General features: G+C 36.7%; 1 pseudogene; it reads right to left on the bottom strand.

The window, feature by feature from the left end:
* Positions 1-16,003: 16,003 nt before the first annotated feature.
* Positions 16,004-16,500, bottom strand: LOC114704128 (annotated as a pseudogene).
* Positions 16,501-20,517: the final 4,017 nt, after the last annotated feature.

Below are 20,517 nucleotides of genomic sequence, written 5' to 3'. Positions count from 1 at the left end.
AGAGAAACGAGGATCTTAAACTGGCAATCAGCCAGGGCCGCATAGCAAATTTCAGGTCACCAATCCTACATAAGACCATGTTTCAAAAACAAAAATAAAGTCTCTTCTGGTGTGTTTTGTTTCACTATTCAAGGAAAGAATACCTAAATTTTCTTCTAAAGAAGTTTGTGATTTTCCAAGTATTATTGTATATTGGGGTGTATTTGATTGGTAGTAAGGCAAGAAAAGATGATGGTGAGTATAAAAACTGTTAGGGCATGTGGTGGTGACTTTTTGAGTGTCCACAGACTGTCTCAATAACTAATTGCAAATACTAAGCAGAAAGAAGAAGGTCTGGCATTAAATCAGATTACTGGATTGCAGTTTACATTAGCAGTGGTCAAATGGAATTACCTGTTACAACTCCCTTGTCTATCCACCTCAGTTCCAACATCATTATTTTGTGCACTCTTCATCTCTTTTAGAAATGAAAACATGAATATTAGAAATTAACTGATTATGGTTTTGCTGTTTTACTATTCCTAAACATGAATAGACACTCAGCCCTGGAACTCATTGTTAAGTGATTTTTTTACAGGAAACTTTGTTATAACAATCTGATCATATTTTAGATTTTTTTCAATTTTGATAAAGTTATTGTTTATAAGAAAGCTTATAGTTTTTAAAATGAATTATTATTAAGAAAACCAAAGCTTCCAACAAGAATAATGAAACACATTACGGTATTGTCAAAATGAATTTTCAATAGACATAAATTAGGATTTAACATGTCTAAATGAAAATATTTCTAGAAAAGGAAAATATTCACCACAAATTCATGAAAATGAGTCTTTCCTCAAGTGCATTCAAAATATTATCAGCAAATATAAAATTAAATTATAAATAGCTTCAAATTATTACCTTCAAGAATGTATGCAATAGAATTAATCATATTGATTTAACTCACAACAGCTTTCTTAGAAAAAAATTCATATATATACACATATATACATAGATGCAAATACTAACATATATCTTTGAAATTTTGATTAATAATTGATAGCACTAATGAGGAGTGCTATCACTCTTATATAATTGACTGCTTTGGTAATTCAATAAACCATGTCATTTTTCTGTGTAATTAAATCCCTCTGAAATTCATTGTTTGGATTTAATTGTATGTTGTTCCTTAATAAAGACTACTTCATGAACTTATAAGAACATGCATTCTTCATATAAATTATGGAGCTTGTATTTGTATTTAATGTCTCTATTAAATCAAACTTGTTAATATGTGACAAGTTCTGTAGTAACTGTCATGGTTCAAAAAGAAAACCAAGTTTTAGATTTTGCCAACAAGGACCTCTGTTGGAAACCAGCTCCCACATTTTCCAGGGTTCCTATGAGGAAGAGAGAAGGATAAGAAAGTATTATATAGAAAGATAGTGAAGAAGAGAAAGACAGAAACACAGGATAGCTTCTGGAGGACCTGGGTCAATACTCAATGGCCTTTTCCAATTATTCAAAAGGGTTTTTTCTAGCAATGCCAAGGGGTGAGGCAAAAGACCTCCCCCTTGCTAGATCAAAGCACATTGCATAGCCAAGTGTAGACCCTTTCAAATACCTGGTAACCATACCCAAGGTCCATTCATCCTCTTATGCAGTCCTGCTGGGTAAAGCATGCTCACATTCTCAGACCCTGAGTAAGTTCTTACTAGGAATGCTTTGTGGGTCTCTACAGACCTACAGTCTGTTGAAAGATTAGATGAAGGTCACACCACACTAGGAAGTATATCAAATGTTTTGAAGCATAAATGGAAACCATGTTCAGAAACATTTTGCATATGTTATGTTATGATTTTTAAGTTATTAACAGGCTTTTGATACTTGGTTGGGTTCACATGTTTATTAAGTTTTGAATCTGAATTGCAAGCGAATACTTGAGTCTTTTTCTGCCACACCCCAATCTATTTTGGCAGAAGGCATTTGAAGATGAAAGAATTGTATCACAACATACAAAACAAACAAACAAACAAAAAACCCCTCAACTGTCCTCATGTACTCAGACAGTTCTTTAATCTCTTTAATTATGGATCTTAAATTTTGTAGGAATAAATAATATACTTTATTTGAATTCCTTTCATATAATGACAAATATAACTTTTGTAATCTTTAATTATGAGAAAAAAGTGCTAAAGAGGACCATGTAGCTAATTCATTCTTTTGAACTGGACATAAAGGTCCATGTTTACATATTGTCTTTTTCATATCCTGCAAGGTCATATTCATGCAGTGAAGATGGCAAAGTTTCTGAATATTAAAATATATTTTTCTATAATACTGAACACTTTAACAAAGTAATCCTGGATACGTTTCAAGTCAGTAACTCTAATGACATTCTTCAATTTCTCATATTACTGAGCCCTCAGAACAAAAGTGCCACTATCAATAGAGTGCAGATATTTTTTTCTCAATAAGTCATTTTGATTTCCATTGAAACCTTTCTTCATACTTACATGGGCTCTCTAAAAAGTCTTCAAGCCTTTTAAATGCTGGATGTGAACACTAAAGCCAGAAGCTACTTATTTGGGAAATGAATTCTCCTAATCTATTGCAGTCTTTTCCACATTACAAAAATGTAGGGGAAAAATGGAGAATGGCCAGGACGGGCCAAATGAGCACTGAAAAATATTAAGTCTGGATTGAAGCAGATCGTTTTAGGTCCTCAAGTGAGGTAGAATTCCAAAGCATTAGAAACTACTTATCTGGTGTATGGCTGTTAAAACATCATGAACTTACCTGGTTAAACTGGCTTAGGAATTTATAACATCAGAGGCTTCACAATTCAATCCCTTACAGAGAATATTCATTTCTAATCAATTGATAAAATAAATTCTTCCAATTACTCAGTACATGTAAATATATTCAGCAATGTGTCAGACTGGTGGCTTTCAAATTTTCGATTGTGTTATTGCCCCCTGGTGCACTTGTGAGAGCACTCTGGCACAGCTTTCACTCCAGAACTTTTGATCCATATTCTGAGTTGAGATCTGACACTTGGTATTCTAACTAATTGCCAGATCTATTAGTCTGTTTGGATTACCATAAGAAGATATCACAGACTGGGTGACAGAAACACCATAAACTTATTTCCCACAAATCTGGACACCAAGAAGCACAGTCAAGGTTTCAACAACTTCAATTTCATTCAGAGTCCTTTTCTACTGGTATGTTGGAATCTCTCTTTGCACGTGCAAAAGGATATAGAACTCTCTGATGCCTGTTAGTCTATTGATAAGCATATTGGCACTAATATATTAGGATTAGACCTTTATTAAGACTAGACCATTATCTTTAACCTCTTGAAAGGCCCTAAAATTAAATGAAATTGCTCAGAGTTAAGAGCTTTAATGTATGGATACAGTGGAGTACCATGCAACGCACATTGGGTGATGCTTCTGTCATTGTTCTAGAAACCACAGTGTATCAAATAGTATGTTAAATATTTAAAGGTGCTTATATATTAACATATATGTGAAGGATACTATTCTCCATAGCTTCTGCTAGTCTCAATGCACAGATATTCTCTATATAAAACATCTAGGGAACAAAATATGGCCATATAAAATTAATGTCTTAAAGCTCTTAAGAAGGAATTAAATGTATATATATTAGTATCATAACACACTAGATTTTGAAATCTAATGTAACAAATATGGATGTAAGGAATTGCCAAAGCAATAACATGGTGTTTGATACAAGTAATACTGTAGTTAGAGTTTTCCTGCCTTGCCCACAGTCAGGACAAATCTTTGTCACCCGCCAGTCCCACAGCCTCTCATACCCAACCAAGTAAACACAGAGACTTATATTGCTTACAAACTGTATGGCCATGGCAGGCTTCTTGCTAACTGTTCTTATAGCTTAATTAATCCATTTCCATAAATCTATACCTTGCCACGTGACTGGTGGCTTACCGGTGTCTTCACATGCTGCTGGTCACGGCGGTGGCTGGCAGTGTCTCTCTCTGCCTCAACCTTCCACCTCTCAGAATTCTCCTCTCTCCTTGTCCCACCTACTTTCTGCCTGGCCACTGGCCAATCAGTGTTTTATTTATTGACCAATCAGAGCAATTTGGCATACAGACCATCCCACAGCATAATACCATGATTAAAAAGAAAAGACATTGTTTTGACTGAAGAAAAAACTATGTTGAAGGTGTTAGAATGTAACATTGATAAATTGAACTAGATTATGAAGAGTAAGAATTGCAGAACCTATAAGATTCTAATAAAAAGAAAATATGATATAAGCAGAGGAAATAGTGGACACTGAACACAAATGAAATCTAGATGGCTCTGGGTAGTATGTTAGTCTTACATAATTTCCTTTTTCTTTGCTGTCCTTTGGAATTTTAAAATTGTAAAATACTAACGACTACTGACATATTTTTTTTCTGAACCTTCATTTATAGAAATTTTCTGCAATTCTTGGTTGGTTAAAAAATATTCTACACTCACCATCCATAAGAAACCTCACACTAATTACAAATAGAATTTTGTGTCATTCTAAAATGTATGCTCTGCATCTATTGAACATTATCAAGAAATTAAATGCCTACAGTTTTGTAGAAGCTCTGGAAATGTACACCACATAATCTGTATAGAAGAGCTTACCTTTAAATATTTCTATTAGATACTAATATACTCTTATGATGTATTATTTTCTACCTGTTATCAACTTAATGTATTATATTTCTATGATTGGTTTGTTAATAAAATAAATGCTATCTATAATTTTATTATACTATTTATGACTTTTTAGTTGTGCTGATATTTGAAATCAATGTTTTTGTTTGGCACTATATTGTGCACTCTAATAAAATTTGCCTAAAAATCAGAAAACAGAACAAACCACTAGATTAAACATGGAGGCCAGGCAGTGGTGGCACACAACTTTAATCCTAGCACTCGGGAGGCAGAGATCTTTCTGGAGTTCAAAGCCACCCTGGACTACATGAGCCTGACTCTGTCTAGGAGAGAAAACAGAGTGGGGCATGCCTTTGATCCCAGTACTTGGAAGTGAATACACCTTTAATGGCTGAGCAGAAAAAGGTATAAAATGCTTGAGGAGAGAGGAACTAAAGGATTTTTTGGCTGAAGTCCTTTCAGCTGAGCTCTTTCAGGCTGAGGAGCTGGTAAGGTAAGGGGTGGTGGCTGTGGCTTGCTCTGCTTCTTTGATCTTGCAGCTTTCACCCTGATATCTGGCTCTGGGTTTTTTTTTTTATGATAAGACCTTTAGAAATTCGTGTTACATTTTTTAGATAAGCCTGAATGAAATCATAAAAAGAGTTTAAGGAATGTATCTTTAAACTTTATTTTATAGTCTTCATTAGTCTAGAGTAGTTAAAAATAGAATTGCCTTAGTTATTACATTTTATAATTACAAAACAAACTATGCTGAAACAAAACTCAGAATTCTCATTAAGGGAGTAAGAAAGAAATCTGAATTTTTAAATAATACTCATATTCATTTTCTGAAATCTCATTAAAGGAATAAGAAAGATATATCAATTTTTAAATAATATTCATATTCAGTTTTATCCATTTATACCTCCCCAGATCCACATCCATATCCCTACCCACCCAATTTTGTGTTCTCTCATTTTTAAAACTATCAAGTATCCAATTTGTGTTGTCCAAATATTCTTGGGGGTGGAGCCTGACACGGAGCATGGTCAACCTACCAGAGGTCACACTTGGAAAGAAAATTGATTTCTGCTTTCCCAGTAGCTATCAAATTCCAATAGCTAATCATCTAGGGATGGAAATGTGCCTAATTTCTCCCCTCTATGCTAGGAATTTTGTCTGCCTGGAGCTTGCAAAGGTCTGATGCATACTGTCACCATCACTGTGAGTTCACATGTCCAACTTCCCTGTTTTGTCCAGAAAACATTGTTTCCTAGTAGTCATTCTTGTTCTTGCAGCCTTTCTGCCCCATCTTGCATAAAGAACCCTTAGTCTTGAGGGAAGAGTTTGGTATAGTCATTCCATTTAGGGCTGAACACTCCACAGTCTCTTATTCCTTATATGTTGCCCAGTTGTGGGTCTCTGTGTTAATTATAATCTACTGCAAGAAGCTTCCCTGATGACAGTTGAGAATTGCACTAATCTATGGAAATACACAGCTCATTAGAAGTCTTTTCAACATTACGTTTGTTTAGCAGAATAATAGTAGAATTTTTCCCTAGGGCTTAATACTTATTTATCCACTGGAATTTGGCCCTGATAATGGTACCAGGTATGGGTTCCATCTTTTGAAATGAGCTTAAATCCAATCAAAGAGTAATCACTCGCTTTCATAACATTCATATGTCTATCACACAAATAGGTATATCTTACCATGATAGTTACTATTGCAGCTCTCAAGGTTCTCAACTGGAAAAGATGTGTGATTACTTTACTCCTCCTGAAGTGTGCCTAATGCCTTCTCCAACTATAAATGCCAACCAATAGAGATGAAACTTCCAGGTTAGTACCAGCCTTATTTTCCCATGCGCTATGATTCAAATATGTGGTGTCTTACCAATTGAGTCCTACTCTTGAATTCTAGAAGGAAGTTAACTGTATTGGCAAAATCCTGTAATGTTCCATGGGACGTCACTAGCACACCACTTCAAAAGAGGTAAACAGATCTTGGCACTAGGCTTTTTACTTGCTAGATAAATGTACATTTTAGAAAGTTTATACACTAATAATTTTTGTGTGTTTTATTTAAAGGGCCTGTAGTGTCATATGTCCCATTTCTTATTCCCTGGAGGACAGGACAGAAGAAACCTCATTTTAAATATGTATGTTCAAGAAAAAAAATAACTGTAATAAATTCACAATGCATGAAGAACATCTGTATGTCTTTGAATTCATCTTATTCTGTATTTTCATGAATAATTATCTTGTACAAATAGAAATTTCTTGCTATTATAAAAGCAGTGTTGGTGAAGGAAATCACAATGATTGGAAAATATGTAATTGTCTGTTCTGTGTCAAAACAGAAGTAATGAATTTGTGTCAGTAGAAAGCATAGGAATTTATATCTGTCACCAATACTAACACAGCTCTTCTATGAGAAGACATATCTTTATTTGGCCTAACATGTATTAATTGTTTATATTTCATAATATAGTAGTAGATGTAAAAAACACATTATGTAGTACTTATTCTGAACTTATCATGTTCCACTCTTCATTTTTTTTTTCCTGAGACAGGGTTTCTCTGTGTAGCTTTTCGCCTTTCCTGGAACTCACTTTGGAGACCAGGCTGGCCTTGCCTCTGCCTCCCGAGTACTGGGATTAAAGGCATGCACCACAACCACCACCACCACCACACCACCACCACCCGGCCTACCCTTCATTCTTAACTTATCTCTCCCCTTCTTTCATTTTGTTATGCAACTCTTTGATGCCATTTGAACTATTTGTTTATTTTTCTTTCTTTCTTTTGTGTGTAAGATTCATTTATTTATTTATTATGTACACAGTGTTCTGCTTGCATTATGTCTGCAGGCCAGACAAAGGCACTATATCTCATTACAGATGGTTGTGAGCCGCAGTGTGGTTGCTGGGAATTGAACTCAGGACCTCTGGAAGAGCAGTCAGTGCTCTCAACTTCTGAGCTACCTCTCCAGCCCCTATTTGTTTCTTAAAATCAAATAAAATCACTCCTTGGGTTCTCTTTAGGTTCTTTTCTGTGGGTGTAATTATATATTCTAATTGAATTTCTGCTATACTTGCTATAATCTTCTTAAGAAGGAACAATTTAAATATATTGCACTTGGTTAAACAGGGCAATTTTTGTGTAAGTTCATAAATATTCTTTGAACATTTTCTTACCATACTTGCTCCCATTTCCTTTCATTCCACTCCTTTCCCATTTGTTACCTTTCTTTCCTAGACAGATTTACTTCTATTTTTACATCATCTTTATCTATGCAATTTTGTGCATCTATGTGAAGTCTAAGAGCCATCCATTTTCTGCAAACGACATAACCTTGTTCTTCTTTAGAATTGAGAAAGAGAAGACAATTGTGTGTACAAACCACATTTCCTTTACTCACTCTTCTGCTAATGGATGCTGTCCTAGTTCCAGTTTTGTGGCTGTGATAAAATACCCTGATCCAAAACAATTTAGGAGATGAGGGATTGAACTCACATTATTGTGGGAAGTTAAGACAGGAACTTAAAGTGGCTAGACACATGCACAGGAAATAGCAGAAAGAAAAATGAACACATACATTCTTATGTGTGCTTACTTTCTATATATAGTAGAGTCCAAAACCCAAAACCATGGAATGGTGCCACAATGAGTGACTCTTCCTGTGGTGATATATTGTGTACCCCAATAAAGCTTGCCTGAGGATCAGAGGACAGAGCCAACCACTAGATTAGACATAGAGGTCTAATTCATAGAGGTGGCACACACCCTCAACCATATCACTTGGGAGGCAGAGATCTGTCTGGATCTCTGTGAGTTCAACGCCTCACTGGAAACAGAGCGAGGCAGTGGTGGCACATACCTTTAACCCAGTACTGGGAAGCACACATTCCTTGAATCCTAGGAAGTGATGGCTAGACAGAGAAAGGTATATAAGGTGTGAGGAAACAGGAATTCACTCTCTTTAGACTGAGGATTTCATAGAGGTAAGAACTAGTGGATGGCTGTGATAAAACACTGTGACCAAGGCAATCTATAAAAGAAAGCATTTAGTTAGGCTTAAGGTTCCAAAGGGGTAGTGTTCATGATATTGGAGTGAAGGCATGGTAGAAGAAACAGCTGAGAGCACACATCTATAACTGAAAGCAGGAGGCAGAATGTCCTGAGTCTTTTGAAACCTCAAATCTTGTTCTCAGTGGCAAACCTACTCCAACAAGGCCACACCTCCTAATCCTTCCCAACAGTTCTACCAAATGGGGACCAAGTATTCAATGCCTGAGACTTATGGGGACATCTCATTCAAAGTACCATAATGGTAAATAACCAAGATTGGTGTTTATGAGTCATGTGGCAAGACTACAGTTTTCATAGGAACCTCCATACTGATATCCAAAGTGATTGGACTAGTTTATTACCATAGGTAGATAAGGATATTTTTGTCTGCACCATCATCAGCATTTTTAGTTACTTGTTTTCTTGATGACTGCTATTCTGACAGGGATGTGATGCAATTTCAGTGTTGGTCTGGTTTGCATTTGGTTTGCATGCACTGATGGCTAGTGATGCCCAAAGTATTTTTCTTTTTTGTATTTATTGGTCATTTGTATTTTATCTTTTGGAGAAATGTCTTCTCATTTCATTACCCCATTTATTGATTTGGCTTATTTGATTTCTCTCTACTCTTTTTTTCTTGAGTTCTTTGTTCAATCAAGATTTTAATCATCTGTCAGACAGACAGGTCAGAAGGATTTTCCCCTATTTTGTAGGCTGTCTTTTCATTTGATTTTTTGTTTTGCTGTGAAGAAGGATTTTTTGTTGTTGTTTTTGTTTTGTTTGAAATTCCAGGAAGTCCAAGTTGATAGGTGTTGGTGCCATTTCCCAAGCAATTGAAATCCTATTTAGAATCTTCTATTTTTGTATTTGATTACTGCTATAACAAATCATCATAAAAGTTTTGTTATCTTAATTAAGAGCTCAAAACCTTAGCTATTATTTTTTCTTGTTCTTAGAAATTCTCTTCCATTTGATACTCCATTTTCTCATGCTTGTGAAGTTTTTTTTTGTTTTATTTTGGATTACTTTGCTGTTTCTCTATATAGTCCTTGTTATACATAATTTTTTCTGGAGCTGTCCTTTGATTTTCTTACATTTTGATCTATCATCTGCATTTTATTAAACTTTCCCTCTGATTTCTGAGAAAAGATCCTAGGTCAGTCTTCTGGACTTCTGTGATGGCAAGCTTGTTTTTTACTGTGTCTTTGAGTTTGTCAAATTTGACCAACCAGTCTACTGATTCATAAATTCTAAATAAAGGATGTGTTAAATCTCTCTGTGCTGTTGCAACTTTGTCAGTTACTTAAGAATAACCATTTTAATTCATATTTATTTCCTTTATATTGACATTTTCACCCTAGTTATCTTTCAACTCAAAGATAAACTTTATAAGAAATTAGATGTGTCTATCCAAAAGTTGGAGTGCTAGATAAAGGAGAAAAAATAATTTCAACAATTTTCTGCTTATATTTTGTCTTATACAGGTAGTTATATTACATTGCTGTGCAGCTACCTTTTAGTACTTAATACATAAATACCACTGAAGACATTCCCAAAGCTTCATTGAGGTTACATTTTTCTTTTTGTTAATACTTCCTCATAGAACTTCGTCTCTATATTCAACAACTTTGACCTTGAATACATTGTATTTGGCCAGAATTCTAAGGAAATATGGAAGTAGCTACTATATAAAATAGTTTTTTCTTGTCTCCTACAAGTGTGTGTATGTGTGTGTATGTTTAGATTGCTGAAAAAAATTGCCATTGACATTGTGAGAATTCCTGAAAGTTGTCCTCAGTACTGTGCCCACTGTCCCAGTGAGTGAAATAATACTGTTCTCTATATATGTCAGTTGGAGAATAACATACTTTGTTTATTTCAAACTCTAAAGTCATGCCTAAAAATCCTTCTTTTACCCAAACTAGTAGTTGGGCTCAGGTTCCTGTTGCTCTGTAACATAATTTTGTCTACTACATCTAAGAGCTGTCAAATCTTCAGAAATTATAAAAGTTTTTCTTTGTTTGTGTTGTTTTGTTTTTAAGACAGGGTTTCTCTGTGTAGCTCTGACTGTTCTGGAACTCACTCTGTACACCACCCTAGCCTTGAACTCAGAGAGATCTTCTTACCTCTGACTCCCAATGGAGATTAAAGGCAAGCACTGCTACAACCAGTGTGAGAAATATTTTTTTGACCCCTGCATTCTTCCATCCCAAGTAGCTTGGGTCCTCAAATCCTGGCTAGGATCTTTGAGGGAATGAAGAAAAGACAGACACATAGACACACATAGAATGAAGCTTAGATCAGATGAGATTCTGTAACCCTACCATCACAACCCAGATATTTATTAGATATAGTACAGGGAGAGAGGTTATCTAGTTTCAGTAGGAGGTCTTTTTAGACAAGCAGTCTAGGCTATAAACATTAAAGAAAAGAAGCTTCAGGTGCTAGTCTTTGCATACACTGATTGGCCATTCATAAACACTTGTACATGGAACCCCCTCACCCTAAATAAACAAGATTTGTTATAATGGAGTGAGGGTATTTCTTCTTACATCTGGCTGTGATCAGGACCCAATTTGTACTTTTACTGTGGCTTGAGTGACTGACATCAAACCTCACTTTCCTCAGTATCATTGTCTGAGGCATCAGGCAAGTCAGGGCATGTCTGATCTGTGAATTTCACCTCTTTGTCTCCATAATCCCCAGGGGCTCTGTCTGGCCTGCAGCCATGTCCCACCCCAACACATCTGTGACTGTTTCTTGGGGAGAAGGCATTAGTTCTTCTTCAAGAGTGTGGGTTATTTCTATGTACTCTGTGGGTCAAGGAATAAAAGTCTGGACTCCCTGAGGATCCAATTCTATAGACTCTGCCCTCCTTTGAAGAAATGGCCATGAATCTATAGAATCACATATTAGATTCCATAAACTGAAAATGAAAATCGTAATCTGATCAGGTCCTTCAGCCATATAGTTATCTCTTAACATTTCTTCATTTTTCCCTACTGATCAGTGTATGCTAGTCTTTGCATACACTGATCAGTAATTCATAAATACTTATACTTGAACCCCCAAAAATAGCTTTGGTATTGCTCTTGAGCCTACCCCTTTTGGGTAACAATTTTGCAAATTTCCCATGGGTCATAAGCCTTGGAGTCCCTGACATGGCTGTGCCTGAAATACACATTCATTCAGGACTTCACTCATTCATGGCATCCCTTGCTTCCTACACTGAATACTACCATTTTAACATTTCATATTTAGATAAACAGTTCCATATGATTTTAGTAGAGAACAAAAGTAAGCATAAGCTTAAATAGAATAGCTTGATGTATTCCTTAAAAGTACATCATAAGTGTCTTTCAATGTCAATAAATATTTATCTGTTCTAGTATTTTAATAGCTTAAAGACAAACCAATTCATCAGCTTAAAATTCAATTCTAATGAGTTGTTCATTAATTTTGTGAAATTCCAACAAGCTTAGAAGTACTTGATGGTTATAAACAATCCATCGCTTTGCTAAAACAGAGCCAACTGATTTAAAAAAAAATGTTAACCAGACTAATTATTTCCTTCCATGACAAATCCCATTCCTTTCCTAAGCAACTGTATCCATGACAAAAGCTGGAGGAGAGAATAAAAGCCAAGCAAGCCATGTTAGCTCTTATTTTTCTAAATTGTTTTTAGGTAGATAAATTCTATATCATTCTTTTCCACAGAAGCAAATGTTTATTAATTCACCTATCATGGATGCTCTACTAAGGTCAATGGGGTGAATCTAGATGAGCCAGAATGGTAGAAATAATTTACTGATAGTACAAATTGTCAGCCTAAATTTTCCACTACAGCTTTAACAACAACAAAAGATGAAGAAAATCCTCTTACTATTGTTATTTTAATTATCACATTAGGTGCATTTTTATGAATAAAGCATCCTGAGACTACAGCAACATGAAAGAGGGAGAGATTTCAGATTAAGTAGAACAGTGAGACTTAAGAAAGTGATCTGTGTTAAATACAGTCTTTTTATGAAGATTTGAGATTGCACTCATTTGATACAGGTACAGGTAAAAAAACAGCTTGAACTTTCTCTCTCTCTCTCTCTCTCTCTCTCTCTCTCTCTCTCTCTGCTTCTGTCTGTCTGTCTGTCTGTCTGTCTGTCTGTCTCTCTCTCTCTCTCTCTCTGTGTGTGTGTGTGTGTGTGTGTGTGTGTGTGTGTGCACCCAATCAATCATTTTAAAATATTTTTTACAACTAGGGACGAAACATTCAAATAAATGAGCCTGTGGGGGCCATTCCCATTCAAACAACCACATGGAAGAAGAGGGAAAACACATGCTTTCTTCTTTACCTAAAAAAGTATATTTTATAATTTCAAATAAACTTCTGATATTACCTATTAATTTTGTTTTCCACTTTTATTGAGATATAATTGGCATATATATCTGTTCAATAGTAATAAAGAAAAAAAGACTAACCACTTAAAAGTGGGGAGACATGAGAGGGGTTTGAGCAAGGAGTGTTGCTAGGAGAGGCTGGAGGGAGGAAGAAGAAGGGGGAAAGTGATGTAAATCTATTTCAATTAAAAACATTAAAAAAAAGGTGAAAAAATCTAGCTGGTAGCAAGCTGGAGAACAAGCAGTGAAGCAGTATTTCTACATGACTGTTGATTTAGTTTCTGCTTGAATTCCTGTCCTGACTTCCTAGTGAGGGATAGTTACCTGGAAGTGTAAGCTAAAACAAACGTATTCCTCCCTTAGTGTTTATCATGACAACAGAAAACCAACTAAAGTGCATTACATTTATAAAAATAAAATAGGAAGTGTAGAAAAGAATGATGTGAACGAGAAGGGCAAAAGAAAGAAAAAAAAGCGGGAGTCTCTTAATTATTTAGTGCTGTAAAGAGACACCATGACTAAGTCAACTTACAAAAGAAAGCTTTTTACTGGGGGCTTGCTTACAGTTTCAGGGGATGAGTCCATTATTAACATGGCTGGGAAGATGGCAGGCAGCAGGCAGGCTGCTCTGGTGTTAGAGAAGCGGCTTCCCTCTTCTTTATAGGCAGGGAGAAGAGAGAGCCTGGGCAAGTGAGAGCTTTTGAAGCCCCAAAGCCCATCCCAGTAACGTGCCTCCTCCATCAGGCCCACATAAACTAATCCTTCCAAAACAGCTCCTCCAACTAGGAAGCCAGCATTGAAATATATGAGCCTACAGAGCCTATTCTCATTCAAACCACCACACAGAGAAAGGGAGAAAACACATTTTTCTTATCTACTTTAAAGGTATATTTCATAATTCCAAATAAACTTCTGATATTATCTACTAATTCTCTTTTCCACCTTTATTAAGATATAATCGACAGAATTTGTATTTAACGTACTTATTGTGATGATTTCATAAATAAATACATTGTAAAATGATCGTGATTGAAGTAGCTAACATATTCCACCTTACGTAATGGTCATTTGAGTTTAAATATGATTATTATTATTATTATTGTTATTATTATTATTACTACTATGTGTGTGTGATCCGTGACTATGAGTGCTCACAGGCATGCCACAGTACACAGGAGGAGGTCAAAGGACCACTTCAGGAGTTGGTTCTCTTCTTCCACCATGGGTTTTGGGAACACAGCACAGGTTCCAAACACTGTTATTTTCTGAGCCCTTTCAAAATCTGTATCGGTACAAAAATATGAACATTTAAAATCTACTTTCATACAATTTCCAACTGAAGGTACCATATTTTACGTTAGCTCTTCAAATTTACTTTTAACTGAAAAAGTAAAATTATTTTACCAGCATTTGTTGCTTGCCTCTCCTGTTAAGGACCATTTTATAGTTTGCTTCATTGAATTAAACATCTTTAGATATTCTATAAATGTGAGATGAGAGAGAATTCGTCCTGTTGTATCTGGCATTTTCTCCCAAATGGCAGGAATTTCCATGTTTTTTGATTAAGTGATATTTGCTTTCCTTTCCCCCTTCCTCCACTTTTCACACAAGTCCTGCTGTAATCTACAAATGTTCTGTGAAATACTTTTGTAAATATCTGCTAAGGTACATTTGTTCTCTAGTACAATTTAACTCCAATGTTTCACTGCTATATTTATTTTTTTATTTGTTGATTTATTTATTTATTGGTTTTGGCTTGTATTGTCAGTCTATTGATAAACATGACTAAGGTGTTAAAGCAACCAGATATTATTGTATTTGCGTTTCATTTTTCTATTAGATGTAATTGTTTTGTCGTGGATGATTAGTTACTCCAACATGGGTGCAGATACAATCAAAAGTGTTCACTCTTTGTAATTTTAATGCAATCTCCAGCTATTTTTTAAACTTAAAATCTGTTTTTGCAATGGAAGGAAAAAAACAATGATCTACATTCTTTTCTCAATTGCATGGTATATATTTTCCCGTCACTTTACTTTTAGATGATATGTGCTTTACCGAGAAACTGAATTGTTTCATGGGCAGCATGTCACTGAGTCTTTTTAAATTTATTCATCCATTTTTAAATCATGTTTGGTATCTTATACATTTGTTTTCTGAAAGTTGTTATTACTATTTAAATAAAATTCATGTTAGTATTTTTAAGTTTTAAAGGTATTTATTTCATACATATGAGTTTTTTTTACTGGCATGGGTGTATGTGTACCAAGTGCACAGCTGGTCCTGAGGCATTAAGAAGGAGGCATAAGATCCTCTGACTGCAGTTAGGTGTGGTTGTGAATCAATATATGAGTTCTGGGAGCAGAACTCAAGTCTTCGACAAGAGCAACAAATGCTCACAAGTACCAAGCTATTTCTCCCACCCACATTTCGATATTTTTCTAGTTGTTTTATATATCTGCTTCTTTCTTCTGCATTCGTTGTCATTATTTGGTGGAATTTTTTGTATTAATGTTTGATTCTGTTTCACTCTCACGTACCTATTCTTCTAGTGGGTTTTCACTTTAGCAAAGTAGTGCTTGTGATCTTCTCTTTCCTTTTTAAAATTTGTGTGTGTCTGCTTCTGTGTGTGTTCAGTGTGGGAGTACATGTGACCTAGCTCCAGTGTAGTTAGAGGTTAACCTATAGGGAAAGTCAGGTCTCTCTTCATCATGAGAGTGTCTGCAAACATATTTAGATGGTCAGGCTTTGGATCAAGCACATTTATTCTTTGAACCATCTTACTGGCTCCATTGGCTCTTTTCTAATATAAAACCTTGGGATTTTTTTTTTCTTAAAAGTTTACTCAATACTGCATATCTCCAACTTCACTGAGGTGGCTGACCAAATCCATGGCCAAAGCCACCTCTAAACTGGAATTCAGTCACTGAGCCAGCCTAGGCCTCAGCTTTCTTGTCAGCACCAGGGGGCACAGCACTCCTTCTGTATTTGCCTCTGTCTGCCTCCCCTCTTGAGAATCTTGCAGGTCACTCACCCTCTGGGCCTTTGGGATAAGGCCTACCACTTTCAGGATGGCTACAGTGTAGGGTGGCAGGCACGCTCTCCAGAGGTAGGCAGAGGTCATCTCAGAGATGCTGGGTGCCATTGCTGGTAAGGTACCAACAAAAATGTCTCCAGGCAAATTGCTCCTTCACATTAGCCTTGGACTTCAGAGACTACAAGGTCTTTATTACAGGAAGGCTTGGGCACATTCTTGTCTGCTGGATCAGGGTGTTTGGGCATATGGACATCCTTCTTGGCAACCATCACTCCTTCCTTAAAAAAAGAGTTCATAGATGGCAATCTGGTTCTTCAACATCAACATTGTGGCGACTGCCACAAAACCTTATTAAGATCGTCTGATGGTTATTTATTTCCCTGTTTATACTTGTTTTAAAGGGAATTTATTTCTCCCTAATTTCTGGAGCAGCCTTGGTGTAGTAGTCTTGGTTTGAAGCCTTTATTTATTTTTTCTTGTTTTCAGATACTGAATATATCATTCTATCATCTTTTAGTCTACATAGTTAATATGGAGAGGTTTGCAGTGAGTCTGATGAGGGTTCTCTGTTATATGACTTGGCACATCAATTGCTGTCATTAGAACTCAGATTGCCCTTTTAATGATGAAATTGCTATTTTCCTTGGAGGGAATTTTATTGATCAAATGTATTTTTTCTTTTTTCCCTACCTCTTTCATAATGTAGGGTCTCATAGAGTTGATCTTTAACTTGCTATGTAGTTACAAATGGTGTTGAACCTCCCATCTTCCTGTCAAAAGTTGGGGTTACAACTTTTGGCATAGATAGCCAAAGCTACTATTTAACTGAGATGGTTTGTGCTTTGTTAATTTCCTTTTTTTAAAAAACTTTTGGAATAGTCACAATATGAACATTTCCTTTATGCTATTTTGTTTGTTTGGTGGGTTTCTTCATTTTTTATGACTGCAGTTTTTCAAAATAGCTGTATATAAGCTTAGAAATTATTTCTGATGTTCAATTTAATCTGTCATGGTAACTTTACTAGACATGTCCAGTGTCTGATATTTTTAGAAAAATTTACAATTTTGGAAATATTTAAATATTGACTTATAAATGTGTTTTGTTTGTACATATACATGAGCACCATATGTTTGCAGTACCCTTGGAGGCCAGAATATGGCAATGGATCCCTAGGAAATGTAGTTTTAAGTGGTTGTGAGCCATCCTGTGTGTACTGGGAATTGAACCCAGATCCACTGTAAGCACACCAAGTGCTCTTAACCACTGACATGTATCTTCAGCCCTTTCAACATTTTGGTATTGCAAATGATATTACCATTTATAGAGTTAATGCTTGAGAATTACACAATTGAGTTAAGAAAAAAATCAAAAAAGTTTCAAAACTTTAAGTTTACAATTTTGTGTTGTGTCATATTCATGGCTATTCTCAGCTATATATGACATATAGGCTATAGACTGAACACAACTGCAAAAGTGTGTTTTTATTTCTGTTATTAAGTTTCTTATCATCAGGGTTTCTATATGGTTCTTTTTTATTATCTCTGCTTCTTTGTTGAACTTCTCATTCAGATCATAAATTATCTTCATAATTTCAAGAAATAACTTTATTCTTTGATATCACATAATGTGTTCTAAAAATCACTATTGCGAATTCCTCTTAGAATAATTCATAAATTTCCTTTCTTGGGGATGGAGGAAACACTGCTACAGAATTATTGCATTCCTCTGTAATTGTCATGTTATGTTGCTTCTCATGCTTTTTGTGAGCTTGTGATAGATCATTGCATGTACCAATTTTTATAGGATAAGTTTTATGCTAAAAGGCTTTCTCTTAGTGTTATTTTCTAGGGTTCCAGTTGAGTAAGCTATCAGTATGACTAAACCCCCATGCTATGTATAACCACTGAGAGACTCTTTACCTCTTCCTTGTAGTGAACACATTGCATTGTATCTATCAGAGACTGACGGATGTGCAAGATCATGTTGGGTTGTGCTTAGATAACAGTTGGGCAAAATGCTTTAGAACTGTGTAGTTTCTTTAACTGTAATGAGTTGTAAGTATCACTTTGACTGTGTTACAGGTGTTTTGGAGGTTACTTCAATGGTGAGCATAAACCTATATTATGTGGTTACTTGCATGTTTTGGCTAGATCCACCTGCAGATGTGTGGCTCCCATCCATCCCAGTTTCTATGAATTGTACAGGGGTGCAACCTTTTCTGTTCCTGCATAGGCAAGACAAAACTGGCACTTGAATACTTTCAGTGTTCTACTTGAGTAAGACACATTTTTGTAAGCCTTGATATGTACAATGCACTCTATCTCAAAGAGGGGACAGGGTATTATCTCTCAGTGGCTCTGAGCTGCATAGGAGTTAAGCCATTCTGATGTACTCCATTGGTATATTTGTCCTTGTTCAAGGAGCACGCTGTAGCTTCACATGGTCTTATAAGGCCAGTGTTCTTGGCGTGAGCTTTGAAACTCATTCTTAAGACTGAGAAGCCAGGGAGAAGGGGGTGGTATTTTTTATGTGTATTTCAGTGAGCCATGCACCTCAGAGAAAGTGTTCATTCTTTAGGTCATTAATTAGCAGGAAGAGTTTACTGAAAATTTCCTTGGTTTACTTATCTGATTCTCAAAGTTATAAGTTGGTCTTTCAGCTCAAAGGATGGTGCCAAACTTCTTTTTTTGTGTTAATATGTGGAGGCTAGAGCTGTGTATCTATTTCTCAGGATCCAAAATGAGACACTCAGTTTAAAATAGGGACTTCACTGATTCTACTGTTCATGAGTGGTCCGATGATATTGATCAATCAGAGGTTTCCTATGGCAGAAGAAAAACGGGCAGGGATTCCCGGTAGCATAGCTTCTTACTGCAAACAATGAAGTGATAAAGATGGCCACCTGACAACTTGGCATAAACCCAGGCTGACAGGGTTTCAAGGCACCACTGTTCATCTAGCGACTGAGTGGAAAGAAGATGTGGGTTCTTTCTCCAAGACATTCTGTTGTGTGTTAATCCTGCACCTCTTCAAATTAGAATCAATGTTGTTGATTGCCAATCAATCAGATTCATCTGACTTGTTGTTGTTAGGAACAGGTTTTGTTATTAGAAACAGGCATTATGTTTTGGGGAACTATTGTTGCAGGATTAGCTCTGCTGTTCTCATGCCCTCAGTGCCGACTCACCCAAGCACCAGACAACAGGCTATCATCTCTAGTATGCTATCCAGGTGGGGTGCAGGGCCTGCTCTCCTGTATGTTGCACCTGGTGAGAGGCAGGGCTATTTCATTCATTCTTGTGATCCCAGGGCCAGCTCTCTCACTGGCTACAGGTAGCAAGGGGCAAAGTGGGGAGGGTGTCTTTCCCTCACCCATCCCACCACATGGCAGAAGAAAGGGGTGGGGTCAGCTCTGCTGCTCTTTCACCATCAGAGCTGGTAGCTCTAGTGTGCTGCTACGCAGGTGAGTTTTACACCCACGGTGAAGGGTGGAGCCATCTTTGCTGAGTGTAGGCTGGTTTCCTCTCCTGAGGTGTGGAGCCAGCTCTCCTGCAGTACTATACTTGGAGGGACAAGGCCAGTTTTCCCAGGGGGAGTGAAGGGCAGGGCTAGCTCAGGGCAGCCCTCAGATTTCCACATGTGTTCTTCCTATGACCACCTGTGCTAACCCTGGACATGGACATTACCACAGACCCTAGCTGCGGCAGTACCATGGGCCCAGACATGGCCTCAACAGCAGCCTTGGCCCAGATGGCACTAAGGCCCCAGATAACAGTGCTGGAAATTCAAATTGGCATGACTCCTGGACACCAACATGGCCCCAGGTGGTGGCCCAGACTCCAGGCATTAGCATGGCTTTTAATAGTATGAGGAGCCACAGACATCAACACAGACCCTGTCTGCAGTAGGACCAAAGACTCAGACATGGCCCTTGGAAGCAGCCCTGGCCCCAGGTGACAGTACTGGCCACTCAAATTGGCATGACCTCCTTGGCAGCACAGTTCTCTAATACCAACATGGTCATAGGTTGTGGCCTCGACACTGGGAATCTTGTGGCCTTTGGTGGCAACATGGGATACCAGACATCAAAACAAACCCCAGCTGTGGACAAATGAATCTGATTGTTTGAACATTCTGTTGGTTGACAATAATGGAACACACAAAGAAAACCCCTAATCATTGATTGGTGAAAAATGTAACTGTAACTTGGTACAGATGTTTGTTATTTTTGTGCCTATAAACCTTGCTCCAAGCTCTGCTTGGAGTTGTCAGAAAAAAAAAAAAAAGACTCCTTGTCCTGCAGCCCTGATGGATCAGCAAACCTACTTGTATAGTGATTTATT

The sequence above is a fragment of the Peromyscus leucopus genome, chromosome X (genome assembly GCF_004664715.2).
Source record: "Peromyscus leucopus breed LL Stock chromosome X, UCI_PerLeu_2.1, whole genome shotgun sequence".
Lineage (NCBI taxonomy): Eukaryota > Metazoa > Chordata > Mammalia > Rodentia > Cricetidae > Peromyscus > Peromyscus leucopus.
Note: the sequence above shows the minus strand (reverse complement) of the source record. Positions and strands in the feature narration are given on the sequence as shown.